Source organism: Zonotrichia leucophrys, chromosome 2 (assembly GCF_028769735.1).
Source record: "Zonotrichia leucophrys gambelii isolate GWCS_2022_RI chromosome 2, RI_Zleu_2.0, whole genome shotgun sequence".
Taxonomy (NCBI): domain Eukaryota; kingdom Metazoa; phylum Chordata; class Aves; order Passeriformes; family Passerellidae; genus Zonotrichia; species Zonotrichia leucophrys.
In genome coordinates, this window is record NC_088171.1 from 8,439,543 (window position 1) to 8,456,720 (window position 17,178).

At 41.3% G+C, this 17,178-nt stretch overlaps 1 protein-coding gene across 5 annotated transcripts in view; it reads left to right on the top strand.

The window, feature by feature from the left end:
* Positions 1–17,178, top strand: part of DPP6 (dipeptidyl peptidase like 6) — a 571,605-nt gene that overhangs the window by 484,303 nt on the left and 70,124 nt on the right. The gene's annotated exons all lie outside the window — the stretch shown is intronic.

Consider the following 17,178-nt stretch of genomic DNA (forward strand, 5'->3'; position numbering starts at 1 on the left):
TATGTCAGAATAAAAATTTAAAAAACACACACACACACATATATGTATATGTATATGATGTATATGTATATGTATATGTATATGTATATCTATATCTATATCTATATCTATATCTATATCTATATCTATATCTGTATGTATATCTTTGTCTATTTATCTATATATCTATATTTCCGTGTGTATATCTTTGTCTATTTATCTATATATCTTTATCTATATCATCTATATCTGTATCTCTTTATCTATATCTGTATGTATAACAGGTACATATCATGCATCTCTCTCTCTGCTGCTGACTAAGCTGCTGCCAGCAGCTCCTTCTCACAGGGATCCTGGCTTTTGGACCTGGCAGTGTCTCTTACCTGTGACACAGCTTCCCTCTAAAATCACCTTTCTCCTACAGGTCCCAGCATAATCCCAAGGTTTTCTTACTTCTACAGGGAGAAATTCCAGATACATCTATGAACTGTGTCCTGTTGGCTGCTCCCAGTTCTCTTGAGGCTTAATGGAACAGAATAGGTTACAAAATGCCATTAACAGTTAATTGATGAAAAAATAGGAATCACTACTTACATTGGTCTGTATCACAACTAGACCATGGTCCTTAGACCCAGAAATGAGGGAATTAAAATGAATGAGTTTGTTTGCCCCTCCTAAAGATGCTGCTCCCATAAATCAGTGTAAAAACTCATCAAACACATCAGTGGAAAAATCTGATAGTTTTTTATTATTTTTTATATTTAAATATGTGCTTCTACTGCAATACAGCATATTTGCAAGTGTCCTCCTTGTGCTGTGAAAGCACTTTGTAACCAGAGAAGTGGCTAAGAAGTTACAAAATGCTAATTTTCCTTCACTTTATTAATTTGCTGGTGAAGTTGTGGGCAGGCTGTTTGACTCTGGAGGTCAAATGTGCCTACTCCTACTACCCATATTTTTGTCTGATAAACATCATTTAGTACATCGGGTCTCCTTGCAGAGTCTCACACACAGCCCCACACTGAGAGGAGTTTGTCAAGCCCATGAACCCAGAGCACATCAGCAAGCCCAGGATGACACTTGTTTTGCTGACACCTATTTTTATTCAATTACAGGATTGCTCAGGCAATTTCTTGGCTGACATTGACTTTCAGGTTTGCCCTCTATAATGAATTTGCTTGTTAACTTTATGTTAATGTGCTTGGGTAAGAAATTAATGTGTGATCGAGTGCAGTCTGCTTATGCTAAGCCAGGTTCTGTAACCTGTGATGCACAAGGCAGATTAGGACCATTGGACCTGTTGTTCACTTGGGTTATGTTTGAAAGAAATTTTGATTTGTAAATGTCACTTTGTGTCCTAATACAGTTTATATTGAACTAAATAATTCTCTTTTTTCACAAGCAAGGTGTAGAAGGTCCCACAGGAAAACCCGATTTAAACATTCCCAACTAATGGGAATACAAAATCAAATCCAGAGCTGAGCTGTGTGAGCTGAGCTCCTTCTCTTGCCATCACTTGTGCAATCCTCATGGAGATAAACCTGGGACTGGTGTCAGGACAGAGGATGTGTGCTTGAACCAGCTGTGGGGCCATGGTGTCATTGGGTCTGCAGTGCACAGACACCAGCTGTCTACCTGCATGGATGGATGGAGCAGGATCCAGAAGAAGATGGATGTTCCATGGAGATAAATGGATAAGGACAAGTGGGAAATGCGAAACACCTCCCCAGTGGGCTCCAAGAGAATCCAGTTGTGCTTACCAGTGAGATTTAACCTGGGATACTCTACTAACACATCATCGCCTTTGTTTTTCCAAAGCCTTGCCTTTTCTTGGATGCCACCTCTTCAGTGGGATGAACTTGGGCCACATTTTAACTTCAAACTTACCTGACTGGAAATGCTTGAAAACTTGGCAAAGACTGAACTGTACCATCTCAAGACCACTTTTGCTTTTCACCCATTCCTGCTGTGGTTTCTAGCCCTGCCTTCCCCACCTCCCAGCCGAGCTGGGTGGGATGCTCGGGCCCGTGTTTGTTTGCACTGCTGCCATCTCAGTGAGCACCAGGATGAGTGCTGAGCATATGCAGAACCCTCCCTCCATCTGTGCAGCCAGCTCCAGCAGGCAGTCTGCAGAGGAGCTGTGAGAATCAGGATCACGGAGAGTTCAGCACACTCCTCTTCCCTTCCATGCTCTTTTTGTTGCTGAAGTTCTGTGACCCCTGGCAGTGACAGCAGAGCCTCCCTACAGCACCCACTGGGTTTCTGTCACAGCTCACACCCTGCTTCTCACTTTCCCTCAGTGCAGAATGGAAAATAAACCTCGGGGTTTTCTATTTGGGGAAGATGACTTTTAATGATTTTTAGCGACTTTTATGTACATAGCAAGAGCACCCCGACAGCAATTCCCCCTCATTTTGTGAGAGCTGTTTGCACAGTGAGCTCTGCAGATGGCAACCCAGCAGTGCCACCCTTTGGGGTGGCTCCTGGCACTTCACATGCACGGCAGACCCTGGGGGACATTTTCTTCACAGTGTCACCGCTCCTGTCACGACAGAAGAGATGCGCCGCACTGTTAATCACAGGTTTTTCCTGAGTCCACAAGCACAGCAGATCTAGAGTAAATTTGACAGGCTTTTTGCACTGGAAAAATGCAGAAGTTCATTGCAATTCAAGTTAAGCTCTGCTTTTGTAAATCTGCCAAAGGAGAAAAAATTTCTTCGAGGTATTTATGCTGATCTGTAGACTTTTGATAATATAGTGAAAAACATTTCAAATCAATCAGAGCTTAATCTACTTAGTGCATTTAGCTGGAAGGTTATAGATTGATACATAGATTACTGTAACATGAAAGCATAGATTAAGCATGGGGTTTATTACTAAAATAAGCACTGACAATGTTTTCATAGTCTGACTTAACATTTTCAGAGCTGTGCCTGATAAATGCTTGTACTAAAATCGAGTGATATCCTATAAAACAGAGTTTAAAGTTCTGCCACTGAAATCAGCTGCACATTTAAATGCATAGCAGCAGCAAAGAGTGGTTTTTATTTCAGTTTGCTGTATGATCATTGTTGGTTTGAGAATATGTTTTGGCAATGATAAGTCTTACAGATAATTTTAAAGCAAGTGCTGGTGTAGCAAAAAGGACTTCCAAAGCAATAAGATAAGAGTATTTAAGTGTTCTGTATATAAGGAGTAATATCTTAAAAATAACATGCATTTAAAAAGTGAACTGCAGGTAAAATTAATTTCATTTATATGCTTTTTTTAGAGCACTCTTCCAGAGAAGTTAATTCTGTCATGGTGTAATTAAAGTGCCTTAATTTGCTACCAAGCACTTGGAAAGGCTGTTGAGCTGTTGTGAGGAGGGGTGGCAGCAGGGCACTCTGATGGAGGTCACCTCCATGATTCTGTTAAGTGACAAAAGAAGATTGAGATGTCCCTGTGCTGCAGTTTGAAAATTTGTTGATTTTGGGATTATGTGATGCTGAATCCTGGGGAATGGGGCAGGAGAACTTCCCTCCATACTGGCATGTTGCTGCTAGACCAGGAGCAGCCCAGAATGGTTAATCAGGGTCCCTTTAGCAGGACAGGGACCTCCTCTGGGCTGCAGTGTTAGAAAGTCCTGGTGTGGTGTCCTTGAGCCAGTCACAGATAAAGCTGGATAACTTCTGGTGTTATGCTCTGAGTGCATGCTTGGAAATCATGGATATGACACAGTGGAGTGTGCTTCTCTCACTGCGGGGAGGGGAAGGAAGGATTTTCACCTACAGATGGTCCTACACCATGCATGAAGTGTGACATGAGGGATTTGCTGCGTGTGTCCTCAGATATTAGAGTAGAAACTAGGAAAACAAAGGAACAGTTTTGCAGCTTGTTCTCTGGGACACACCTGTGGGTATTAGATACTTTGGTAGGAGTAGCATGTGAGTTAAAAAATAAGAATTGCATATGAGTTACTCCCTTATCTCGTGTCACTGTCAGAGGATCAGAGGATGTCTCTAAATTTGGAAGTCTCTAAATCTCATCTCAAATTGAGAATCTCCATTCCAGACTTTGTCCTGACACCATGGCTGGGATGTCTGATCTGGACATCTCCTCATCCTCACACATCAAGAGGGAGCCACTCCTGGCAGCCCAGCCCCAGCCCCAGCTCCCACAACACACATTTAAACCTCTTGAGTAGTATGAGCTTTACACAGTCATCCTCTAAAGCTGATACTCTGCTTTGCTGAGCTTACCACACAGTGGTGTTGCTGTGTTTCCTTTTTTGGCTAGGAACCAGGAGGAGGAGGGGGAAAAATCCTCTTTTTCAGAGATGACTCCCATGCCTTATTAATCTTCATTTTGTCTGCGTGATCACCAGCAGATCCTCTTGTGTGACTTCGCAGTGACACCTGGTGGGAGAGGCCAGGATGTTATCACCATTAAGGCAATGAAACTGCAGATTTTTTTTTGCAGCAAGATCTAGGAAAGGCTCCCAATTTCCCCTCACATACATTTCCCTGAAACTCTCTCTCAGCTTATGGGAACTCCACATCCAAAGCCTCTGGCTGATTCATGCTAATAATGCTTCTGTTCTTTTGTACACTTTATAAGGAGAGGAAAGAGAACACAGTAATAAAGAAAAATCTTTTCCATAATTTAATCAGCAGCTCACAGAAAATATCAGAGGGTAAATTTAGATCATGTATGACTGGTCTCGGAAGTGCAGCGCCTGGCAGGAGCTGCCAAATCAAATATCAGTTATTTTGAGCAGTATCTTTTATGCCTATAGCATTTCTAGCAAGTGAAGTAGACATATTTCTTACATTTAGAAATATTAATTCTGAGACTCTGGAAGTAGTCTTAGTACTGGGAAAGCAGTCAGTAAGTCTGCTGAAGCAGTGCCTTACCTAATCCGTCTGTGTGCTCAATTTTTCATTGTATAATACGAGAATGCTGAACTTCTGCTTGGAAGTAAGGAACTTTGATGATCAAATTATGCCTGAATGTGAAAAGGAACATTCATAATTAGCCTGAAAGCAAGTATGTTCTGAAGTTCCTGTTTAGTGCCACCAGAGAAGGAGATGACATATCCTCATATTTCACAGGCAGGGCTAACCTTTCCCAGTAATTAGAAGCTCCAAAACCTGGTTGGGGAGAATGAGATGAAGAATTAGACTGACTCATCACTGCATTTTTTAAGATAGTCTGGATAAATAAATCTCCTGCCATACTAAAGTCATTTCTGCAGACAGGGAAAGAAACCAGCCTTAATGGGACTACAAATTATTCTATTTTGACAAGATATGAAGAATCACTGGGACAGAGAATCTAGATTTTACTTTAGGAACTTTCATATTTTCAGCCACAAAGAAAATATTCCATTGACATGGGTAAATTTGCAGTTCTACACAGCTGCTGTGGGGTAAGGGGAATTTGGAAAACGTATGGAACTGGGAAATGACCCCAGATAGTGCCAGAAATGCAAGTCAAAAATCCATTAGTTTGCTCTCAAGTACATGCTGATGTTTTTGAGGGGTTTGGGGGGAAGCTGCATGGAATTTGTTCCCTCATTTGTGTGCTTGCTCAGGCGAGGTAGCAGAAGCAGAGTGATGCTTTGGTGGCATTGTCCCCATAGTAAAATAGGAAATTTTCCTCTGTTTTGCATTTGGACATCATTGAGTGTTGCCCATTGGGTTCATGCAGCTGCTGTGCAGCACTTGGAGCCATCCAAGTCTCAGTTAGCCATCATTTAGCTCATTAAGGTGACTAGATTTTTGTGAACTGTTATGTTCACACTGATTTATACCAAATGTGCATAAAACCTGCCCAGTTTAGTTGCATTCAAAGGATGAAGAGCAGCTCTTGACCTCAGCCATTTGTTTGAAGTGGATATTTCTACCATATAAGATTCCATTGCAAGGAAGATGAACTAGATGCAAAATTACTTGGCTTTATACATGTCAAAGCAGAGGAAAAGAGTCTTAAATTTCACCAGATGATGTCATGAAAGGTTCTGCCATCACGTCCTGGCTTTGGTGGAAGTTCCCCTGTCCCAAGGAAGCTCCCATTACAGATTACATCACCAGGAATGGAATTTTGTCCCTTCTCAGCTGGCAAAGGTCAGGGAAAAACTGAACCATTTACAGTGCACATTGTGAATGCCTGCCTGGAAACCAGTAAGCTCCTCAAAACTTTAAAATGTACTGTTACCTGGACTTTAAAATATGCTTTAAAATGTGCTGTTACCTGGACTGGCTTCAAAATCCAGCACTGCACCGTGAGAAACCCTGCCAGCTCTAGCCCAGTCCTTAACCTTCCCTCTCTGCAGAAGGTTGTTTGGAAGGAGGATGCCAGCCAAAACCAACACCTGTCATCCTCTAATTTCTGGATCAGCATCATTCAGGCTTCAGGATGGCTTTTGGAAGGAAAGGAGAACATTATTTACTGTGGTCAGTGATCTCCTTGGGGCAGTGGAAGGAAGCCATGTGCTCATCCTGATGTCACAGCAAAGCAGCAGCTGCCAGGGCTTTAGAGGTGTTCAGTGAGTGAAGTTGTTCTTGTTTGCCCTGAAGCCCTGGTAGGTATCACAAAAAATAGGTGTTGTATCACTGGAGTCAAGTATTTCCAAAAAAATGTTGTACTGTGAGTTGTATAACAGAGCTACTCTGGTTTTCTGCTTGCACACAAGTTCTGTTTCTCTGCACCAATTTTATTACAGTGGCCTTGGGTTAAATTGCCTGTTGGAGAGCTGTGTCCTCATTTTCTGATTATGCTGGTATTTTTAATAACTAATTAGTAGACTAGCGCTTTGGATCTTGCAGAACAGATTTTGACCTATGCCACGCTAAGTTGAAGTCTGGAATAACTCCCTGGAGATAATTGTGATGCCCTGGATCTGCACCAGGATGCTGAATGAGAGGGTCCTGCTATAATAGTCATGTTTTATGTCCACTTTCAGGGTTTCAGAGAAAATATCTTAAAACACTGTTATTCCCAGAAAATAAAGTGTGGCATGTTAGAGACTATTTTCAAATCCAGTCAAATTTCAAAGCCATGTTTTTCCTCCATAGAATAATTTCTATGGTTTAACAGTATAAAACACAAAAAATGTATTTAAGTGATCAAGTTCACTGCATGTAAAACAAAAATGCATCATTTCTATGTTGGTAGAATTGAGCTGGAGGGCTATGACACATGTAGGAGTCTTCCAGGCTGTAGAATGTTGTAAGAGATTAAAAGAATTTAATTAAATTGTACAAAAATGATGTACAGTATTATAGGGTGGAAATATAGCTGTTAGGGCATGTTTCCTAGGGATACTGCAGGGATCTCTCTCCTGAGGGATTTTTAAGAGTGAATTAAACAGATTTTTGTCATGAGTTGTTGAGATAAACATCAATCCTATTTCAGTGCAAGGAGGGGATTAAGACTTCTTTGGGCTTCTTCTGGAACTACAATTTTATGATCTTGTGTATAGTTTTGATGTCTTTTCCTCATATCTTTGCAGTTAGACATTTTGGCTCTGGGATTACAAAGAATGCCTTTTTTTATATACAACAGGGTAAATACACATAAACTGCTTGTACATGATGGTTGTAGGGGATTGAGCTCCCTATCATAAATTTATATGTGCCTCATTATTTCCCTGAAGAAAATTGGTGATTTTCTTCTTCTGAGGATGTCCATGAACTTTTATTTGAAAAACATGTTAGAAAGAAAAAAAGAAAGCGTAATGTTTTTAAAGTGCCGCAATCAAGAAATTATTACAGAAAGAACAAAGAAATTGAAAGATAGTCATAGAAATTTTATGTTAGTGTGTAATTCCATCAATTTGAGTTAAAAAGTAATTTCCTGAAGGTTTTTTCTTGTACAGTCTTGCTTGTGGAAATTAAGGGGCCCGTGCAAAAGCTACAGGCTGATTAAATAACTTTCCTATTTGTCTCACTGCTGGCCTGAATAAAGAGTATCTGCCTTAAGAAATAAAAATAGCAAAAATGAATGCACTCTGTCCAAATTAGAATGAGAGAAAGCTAAATGAAAAGGATGAAAATTCTGCTGTCATTTGTGATTCTCACTAGAGAGCTGGCCTGTTCGTTGTTGTATAATAGCAGGGAAATCAAAAGAACATCCAAAATTATGACACAAATCATATTATAATTTGTTTACATCAGCTTCCCTAATTTGAAAGAAAAAAGACAAAGAACCAAATTGAAATGCAGTTTAAAATACACAACTCCAAACCCTAATGCCATCTGGAAGCAATCAGAGGTCAGTGGGTCTGGGACTGAAGAGCAGAGGAGTAATGATGTGAAATGCAAGGGGTGCATCACTGCTAAGGGCAGGCTGGGCACCTGGGAGGCACCACCAAGCTCAGGTCCATGGTTTCCTCCAGCAGAGATTAAATTTTTGTATGTGAAATAAGCAAGAGGTCAAATCTTTGCCTGTGAAAAACACCCTTCCATATTGCAGTCTGTGCTGCCTGTGCTTGCTCCTGTGGGAGGCATGATGCCCAACATGCTAAGATCCTGGTGCTGGGTATACAAGACTTTTTTCCAGCAGTGTTCCCAGTACCAGCTCTCCACAGGACCTCAGCCCTTGAAGACAAGAGAGATGTGGGTGATACAGTGCAGGGAATTGTGACAGTGTTCACAGGGGTTTTCGGATGAGGATCTGACTCCATGTTTCAGAAGGCTTGATTTATTATTTTATTATATATATTACACTAAAACTATACTAAAACTATACTAAAAGAATAGAAGAAAGAATTTCATCAGAAGGCTGGCTAAGAATTGAAAACGAAGGAATGATAACAAAGGCTTGTAGCTTGGACAGAGAGTCCGAGCCAGCTGACTGTGATTGGCCATTAATTAGAAACAACAAACATGGGCCAATCACAGATGCACCTGTTGCATTCCACAGCAGCAGATAATCAATGTTTACATTTTGTTCCTGAGGTCTCCCAGCTTCTCAGGAGGAAAAATCCTAAGAAAAGGATTTTTCATAAAAATTGTCTGCAACAGGGAATTCTTCAGATTGTGCCAAAGAAGCCCAGTGGTGACTGCAGTGTTGCCACCAGCCAGGACATGGAGCTGACTCTGTCTGGGTTCTGCTCTGTGTCAGGAGAGCTGAAGAGCTGATCTTTAAGGCTATCAATTGACACTCCAGCAGTTCCTGAAAGATAAAACATCCAGGGATTGTTTCACCCTCAACACTCAATTAGTTTACATTGCTATAAGTAACAACCATATGGTGCAGCTTCTGCACCAGCTGCTCTCCAGTCTTCAAGTACAGGTCTAAGGGGAAACTGTGCCACAGAGTTTACAGCAATTATAAAAGTAGGGGGAAATGGCAGGTTTTAAAGGTGACCCTAAAGCTTTTGGATGGGTTAAGCAGTAAAGTATAAGTGGGCAGGATGCATTGGCTGCTGTGTGCCAGGCTGGGGACTCCAGGTGCCTGCAAACAGCACACACAGGTGCACAGCAGCCAGTGTGGGACAGCAGGGACAACTCCAGAGGGATGGCAGAAATCTTCAGTCCTCTCCTGGGATGAGGACTGCAGAGACCAAGCAAAGCAGTGACATGTGGGACATGTTTTCCTTCAAATCCATGGCAAACAGCAGCAGGCCCTGCTCAGACCTGCTCTGGCTCCCTGCAGCCCTTGCCCACATCCGCCAGGATTTCTCAGAATCTGGAGATGGGGGATAGATATTGAGCTAGGTTTCATGGCCCACCAAGGCAGAACCAGACCCTGCAGGGGGGAAGAGACCAAAATAAACCCATGGTGAGATGTCTGCTCAGCTCCGCAGCCTCCAGCAAGAACAGCCCCGACCAATTCTGTGTTGCCCAGCCTCTGTGCCTGCTTTCCTCTCTTTCCACTGAAAACAGAGTTTCTTTGAGAACCATCTCCACAGCACAGCTGAGCCTTGTAGAGCTGGATTTGCTGCTATTCTTCCCAGTTCTTTACTTCCAAATGGATTGTGGTCATTTCTCTGTTTGCATGTGTCATTCTGATGCTGAATGAACTTTCCCTCAGCCAGTTTACATACCAGAAAATCGTGATTAGAATATTTTATTTTAGTTTAGTTTAATGACTAAAAAGCTGCTATGCTGTGTTCTCCAACCCTAAGAAGTTTTAAGACCATGAAAGTCCTTGCATGTCACTCTGCAGTGGGAAAATTTATTCTATTGCTTTAAGTCACATCAAACAGCACAGGAGCACAAAATGCTGCTAAGAGATAAATACTGTGTTTTATTTATAGTTATTTAAAATACTTATTCTTAACAAGTTCCTTTACTGAGGATTTAGAAGAGATGTCTTTTCACTTTTAAAGTTTTTTCAGATTTTAGTGACTGGAAGTATCATATAGTATCAAAGCAAATTATTAAGTGCTCTGTGTTTAGATTCATTAAATTTCCTGTACTGCAGTGAGGTGTCCTAGATGTTTTGCAGCTGTAGTGGCCATATGGATATAAGCTGCACCAAGAAATTATTTACTCTCCATCTCACCTGGTACTGGTTACACAGCAGAGATGACTACTGCAAATACTCTGTTGGACACATTATTTGAATTTCAAACTCTTAGCTGAGAAATATTTCCCATAGTTCAGGTAAATTTGCCAGAAATTTAGATGTAAAATTCCCAATTACAATCTCATTCAGTATGTACAATGCCCTGATTCGTATGTTAGATCCAGACCAGAATTATACAGTTAAGCAGAAGCTGATACCTCTAACAAATGTACATACTCCTTTAAGTCCTGAGTTTTGCTTCAAGATTTTTTGAGTGTTTTCACTGACTTATTTAGTGTTGTGTTCTTGGCTGTCATTGATTAAACCTTAAATCTGTGGTGCCTGGTCTGTGAACCAGAGAATAAAACCTTTCTTCTGAGAGCTGGTATAGTTATATATTATATTTATATATGAGAAGTATCTGCACTTTTCAAAAGTGCAGACAGAAATGTTTACATTACAGTTTAGATGTAGACTTTTGATGCATACTGATTTTAAAATTAGTAACAAATAGATCTTGTTTTTTTATTTTCTCAGTATCACAGTCATTTAAAATTAAGACTACAGGTTTACTCCCTAGAGTGATTTTAAAAGCATATTTTGTCATGGATCACCTTTTCTTCTGCACCTGTAATTCTTTTCCAGGCTGAATATTTTACTGGTTTTTTATTGTTGCTATTATTTTGTACATATTCCTAATTTTTCTTTTTTTGTGTGTGTGTTTCATGCATTCTTCTTAAGCTGTTTTTAAATAATTTGAGACTTTTCTCAATTCCAATGAGGCAACAAAAGCAACATCGTCTAAAGAGAACTCCTATCTTGAAAGCAAAGGGTTAATACTGAAGGGCACATGAATGCTTGTTGGCAAAAGAGAACAGTTCCAGAATGGTCCTCAAAACTTTATTAGAGATCAGAAAAACATGCAATATTGCATTAACTGGAAGAAAAACTCTTCTATTAGAGGGTTAATGTCCTTAGAAATGTTGCAGAGTTTATTTGAAAAATAAACCCAACAAGCCTCTATTAAATTTATTGAGGAAATGGAAAGCAGAAACTCAGAAAGACTGTAATTGCCACCTACAAATATGATAATTAGAGTGAATAAGAAGTAATGAAGGAGGAAATCAGAGACAGCTCACCTCTTGAGCAGGAAGGTGGAGGTTGCATTGCCACCATGTGGCCAAAGTGTGGAGAGCCAAAGCAGCTCCTCTCTCCATCAGGATTCGAGAGGAGAGCTGCAAACAGCCAGAAATCTGCATGATTTGCTGGGAAAAAAAAATATAGTATGCAAATGGCATCCTGATTGGAAAGAAGCAATGTGAGATTAAATCCTCTTTTGCTTTTGATTAGCCTGTGCAGTTGGGTTTTTGGCGGCGTGTTTGTGGGGGTTTTGACTTGAATTTTAATACAAAATGCTGTTGCATAAAATATTCAGTGGAAAAGTGAGCAGAGTGCAGAAAAGGAAAGAAAAAGAAAGTTCTCTCTTTAAAATGATGTCATTCATAAGCTTTTTTGAGTACAAAAATCCATCATTCTGTTGCACGTCTTCTTGAAATCATCCCTAACGTTTCTGCATGAATTTTTATTTTTTCAAATTTTACTGATAAATCTGGGATACTTCTCAGTTCTGTAATATTTAGAAATATGAGCCTTAGTGTTTCACAAAGTACTTTTTAGAACAGATTATATGGAAATACAATTTTTTTTATGGAAGTTCTGCCTACAGCAGGATTTGGGATTCACAAAAATGCGTCAGTTTTCTCTCCCCCCTACCCCTCAACTCCAGCTCCTAATTCCTCATGGCATGACAACTGGTTGCTGCAGAAATTATTAGGATTCAAGAGCATGATTTCACAGCCTGAGTCGGATGAACTTTTCCCAATCCCCTTTTTGATCAGATTAGTGCTGACCCCTGAGCTGACCCTCAGCCGAGGGGAGCTGGGTCCTGCCAAGGCAGGGATTGCTGCTGATCCCTCCCGACAGCTCTGTCCTGCTGCCAGCCCTGCTTCTTGTCTTCCCTGCAGCCTGAGCCTTTCCCTGGTCTGTGCAGGGTTCATAAAGGGCTTGAATTGATGCTAAATGCAGTGGCTGCTTCTGTATTTAAGAGCAGCTCCCATCTTTAGCACCCCCACACTTGTGGCTAAAGTGCAAGAAAAAGATGAAATGACCATCACAGCTGATGCTCAGATGTAGCTCCTGGTACAAGTCTAATTATGACCTCCACTGAGGCAATTATTCTGTCTTGATCTTAATGCCTTTTGCAAGCATCAATTAATAAAACCTCACATAATGTCCTGGTAGAGCAGGAGTTATTACCATCTTTTTAGAAACAGGCAAACTGAGGCACAATTATTGACCTGGTTTTAGATGAGATGAGAGAAATTAGGACACTAAACTGAAGTCAGAGTTTCACCTTAGTCCCTAGAACCCAACTAAAGTGCAGAGCATTGTGTGAAAATCCAGGTGTGGCTGTTTCAGCACGTCCCTGGGCTCACCTGCAGCACAGACCCCTTCAGCTGTGGTCACAGGGCAGGAGGGATGCACAGCTGGAGAGATGTGTCACTCCAGGAAGGCTGGGGTAGTTCCTATTGATTTCCACAGGAATAAGAACCTTTCCAACCCACAGGGCACCCTGTGAGCAGAAGGCAAATGCCTGTTTTTAAAGCTGCCCCAGCTCTGTCAGACTCTTCTGCATCCTTAAGAGATTAATGGACTCTTACCTGCCTTTCAAATCCCAGAAAAAAGGAGCAAATCACTTCCCTTTTTACACAAATGACTCATAAGCATTTGCCTCCTACATTAGTTTTGCTTTTGCTCAAAGTTGAGTCATTGTCTTGTATTTGATTTAACAACAATAGCAGGAGGAAAAAAAATGGCCATCAGTAGCTACTGCATAAGAGTAGATCAAAAGCAATTCCTTAAAGGAGGCTTTCATGATAGCTAGATTAAACATTTGAAAAACTGGTAAGAAATAGAGCTGAAGAAAAACAGCTCATAAAACCAAAGCATTATGTTTTCATGCTATTGTGCTTTTAAAATTGAAGGCAACAGTCTGAAAACAGGCATCAAAATAAATCTTACTTGAAGGGAATTATCTGGAGATCATTGTATTTATTGCATTTGTTTTGATTTTCCAGCCTTTGCCTCAGACTGTAGTCATGGACATGACTTAAAAGATTCAATACCTCATTTAAAAAATTCAGCTTCACTTGGTTATTGAACTGACCCATCCTAGCCTTTAAATTGTCATGCATTTTGGAGTATCACCAGCAGGCTGGAAATGGTGAGAATAGGGCAGGAGGCAAGAATTGTGTCCCCAGCAGCTGATGGATTTCAAATGCAATAGCTGAGGTTGTGCTGCCCCTTGGAGGCACAGCACAAAGTTGCATAAATCCATGAGGAGGGAAAGGATTAGTTATGGTGCTTTGGTATGATCTTGTTTTTTGACCCTGCCTCCTCTCTCCCCTTGTACCCCAATGCCCAAAGGGCTGCATGTCTGAAGGCACTCCCTGCCCACATTGTATTGTGTGTGATGACACTCTGGATAAATCATTTTCCAGCTAAATGTTGGTCTTTCAGAATCCTTTTGTGCTCCTCATTCCTTTTCCCATATCCGCTACAGCTTTGGATATCTCAGCAATTATAGAGGGTGAGCAGTGGTGGGAAGGGAGGGTCAGGAGTTGATGTGATTATTGTGGAACAGGGATTTGGGGATTTCCTTCCCTGAGAGTTTCCCCATTTCAGCAGAGCCAGTGGAGCTGTGGATCTGGCTTGTGAGCACTGCTGATAAACCAGACCCTGAGCCATGCTGGGAGAAACTGTCACCCTGTTCATATGGCCCCAGTGCCAGCACACTGAGACAAAGGAGAAGCTCCCTTCTTCACACTCAGGATCCCTTTAAAACTCTCACTGGGGAATGTCTTAGCTAAAATATTATGTTCTTTGAGAAACAGCAACACAAGGCTGCTCATGGGACACCTCTTGTTTAAGAGCTTGCCTGTGAATTTTGGGCATCTGATTTTGACCTTGCAACTTAGAGTAATTTGAACAGGAGGCTGAGCTGGCAAGTAGTGAGCCAGGAAAGCTGGGCATGCATCAGGAATATTTCAGTGCTTTTGTGAGATTTTAGATTACTCAAGACAGAATAATAAACCCCAAGAGGAGAATTGGTAGCTTTAGAAATAGTAATTTTAGTGGAGTTTTTCTGGCTGTGTTAGCAGAGAGCCTGAAGCTCCAGGTGAGAGGTGGGAGTAGCACGAGAGAATTGCAGTCCTCAAAACAACTGAGCTGCCATTTGGAAGGGCTGTAGTGCAGGATCTCCCAATTACTGAGGTCAAAGTTTGTCCTTAATGAGGAGATGTCACAGCACAGCCCTGCAGAATGGCCCTGTAGCTGAAGGGAGTTGCAGGAAGGGTGGAGAAGCCAAGAGGTGTGTTTTCCTTCACCCACTGAGACTTCAGAATCCAGCCCTGGCAGAGCTTCTTTCCCTGGAAGAGGAAAAGAGCAGCAACATGATGGATCTAGCCACATTGCTTGGGGCCCAGGCTTGTCTCCTGACTGAGCAAATTAGGTTTAAACCAGCTTCCAGAACCTTCCAGAACCAGAACCTTCCGTTCCCTCCCACAACCGGTGTTGATCTGCATGAATTACTTGCTTGGACTTCATGAAAATTGCAAATGCAAGTCCACTGAGTACAGTAAACACCAGATCACAAAGAATTTGGCTTTGGTTCCAGCAAAATAACTTTCCTAGGACATCCAGAGATGGTTCCTGACCTTCCCTGTCCCATGTTTGACCTGACCTTTTCCTGTAGGAGAAAACACACATTTGACAACACAGCTGAGAGAGGGTTTAGAGGGGAAACAGCTCTTTTGCCTTCTACACAACAGCTAAATTGTGCCTAAAGATGGAGTGACTTCTCCAGTCTGACTTCACTTCTTTTCCAAAATTTTAGTTTAACTTTGTGGAAAGACTGTGTACTTTGCTGATCCCTTAAAAAATGAAAGAAAGCGTAAAATCATTGCTTGGCTGCACAGTTTTCCTAGGTAAGTGTCTGGTTTTGGTTTCAAGAGAAAAACAAAGAAAGAACCACAAGTGCATTCACAGAAATTAAAGGAGTGGATTTGGCTTTTTCAAGCAGGAGTCCTTAGTGGACAAACCTGACAGTTGCATCCTTTGCATATTTGATAAAGAAATTACAAAATAAGAACTGGATCCTTAGTAAGTATGTATTACTATTTATACCAGTTATGAATTTGGACTTAAAACCACATTAAACCATCTGTCAGAGTACAAGAGGCACAGAAAGGTAATTTACAGGCAATTAGTCAGCCAGGTGCTTGTGTTTGTAGCAGTGTATCATGGTCACATTTTCAGTCTGGAAACATAAATCAGCAAAAGAGAAACCAGATATCCTGTTAGTTAAGTTCTTTACACTAAAAAAAACCAAAAATGATAATGATAAAAATCAGTGTAATCATGGTGTAACCATGCTTTGTGTATTTTCATAACCTGGTGGAATCCTGCTAAGCCTGATGAAGATGAAACCTTCCACCCAACATGCCAAGAACATAATTGGGATTTATAGCTGCAGGCTGGAGCACAGAGTCTTTGGGGACTGGAGGGCATGACAGAGAAATATCACTTGGAAGCAGCCTGAGGAGCAAGTCCCAGCCTCCCTGCGTGACAAACACCCCACACAGGAGCAGGGCTGAGCTCCCACCTCAGGCACTGCCCGTGGCATCTGCAGGAGGGTGCTCAGCCAGCCCAGGGCTGCCGGGCTCTCCAGGAGGAAAGCTAGCTACCAAGAAAAGATGAAAGGCAGCCAAGGAAGTCTTAGAAAGAAAGGAAAATATATGTATTGAAATTGGCACCTCTGAGTGTCACCCACATCCAAATGTTCCAGGAATAACCTGACTTTGAAAACTGGGTTTTAGTGATAAGTGATAAATGGCAAAGAGTACAAATTACCATTTCTGGTCCTACTTACCAAGGACAACAGCATTTTCTTTGCAATTTCATGATGTTTGCCATCAGAACATTTTTTCAAAACCTACATTTCATAGATTGGCAGTGGGAAAGTTCTCACCAGCTTGTCCTGTGGTCTGGCTGTGCCCATTGCTCTAAAAACACCCCACAAAACCAGAGCTGGTCCCCAGACCACTGCAGGGAATAGTGAAATATTGCTCAGCCATGGCCTCAACACAACAGCACTGCTAATGTCATGGATGTTGGGGTAAAATTATACTGGTGGAAAAGGAGCTGCTATGATCAGTCTTTTTTAAATGGTTGTGGTTTGGAGTTTTTTGTTTTGCTTGTTTTTGTTTTTTATGTGGGTATTGTCCTCAGTACTAAATAAGAAGTCTTTTAAGGGTAGAGCAGGCTACAGTGACCTTGGAAATTAAGATTATGCCACGTTAGGTATTGTGATCTGTTGGGTAGATAAAAATGGAGCCATCTCCATCCTGCCAATAAGTGCAACAGATAAAGAGGGGAAAGGAGGGTATTTCTTTCCAAAGCCACCCTTAATCAGCAAAAAACAGCAGACAAAATTATCTTTGGTAGATGGGGATTTGTGCAGTGTGGGTTACATTTATTATCTGGCAGGTTATAAGCTGTATTTTAATTTCCGGTATTTTCCTGCTACATCTGAAGGAACAATACAAGCTGGATCCTCTGCATGGCATTTATAAGCCTGTGCAT